Here is a 506-nt window from a genome sequence, read left to right as displayed (position 1 = left end):
ATCTCTGTTCCAGCTGTGATCAAATGTAGTCCCTCAAGCTACATTTCAGTAAAAGAAAAAATGTTTTGGGGATAAGTTTGATACCTCATTCCATGTAGTTCACAGCAGCTGCAGATATAAAGTTTATCTCGTGTCGTTCCCACAGTAGAACAAATTCTAGCTATTTTTGAATAATCATTATTAATATAATAAAAGGTTGCCCTTGGAAACTCCTGTCTTCACTTTATATGCTAAATATTCTGTACTTTGACATATATATTTTACTGTATCAGTTAACAGCTAACACTGTATGGAGGGGTCATCTAGTGCTCTAGAGAATGTATGTAAAGGTAGTATGGGGATCAACGATCATGTGTTTTCTAATCACTATATTGAAGTATTTTACACTGCAAATGAAAGAAATTCCTCAAGCACTGACTTGCTTAGTCCATAAACCTTTGGTTGGTTAAGTTTCAACTGTTTTTCTTTCAGTTCTTTTAGCCTTAATTTCAGACTTCAACTGTAAA

Source organism: Pituophis catenifer, unplaced genomic scaffold (assembly GCF_029215685.1).
Source record: "Pituophis catenifer annectens isolate HBS135680 unplaced genomic scaffold, rPitCat1.0.hap2 SCAF_2, whole genome shotgun sequence".
In the NCBI taxonomy this organism is placed as follows: Eukaryota; Metazoa; Chordata; class Lepidosauria; order Squamata; family Colubridae; genus Pituophis; species Pituophis catenifer.
The sequence above is the reverse complement of the archived record's forward strand: the minus strand, read 5'-3'. Positions refer to the sequence as shown.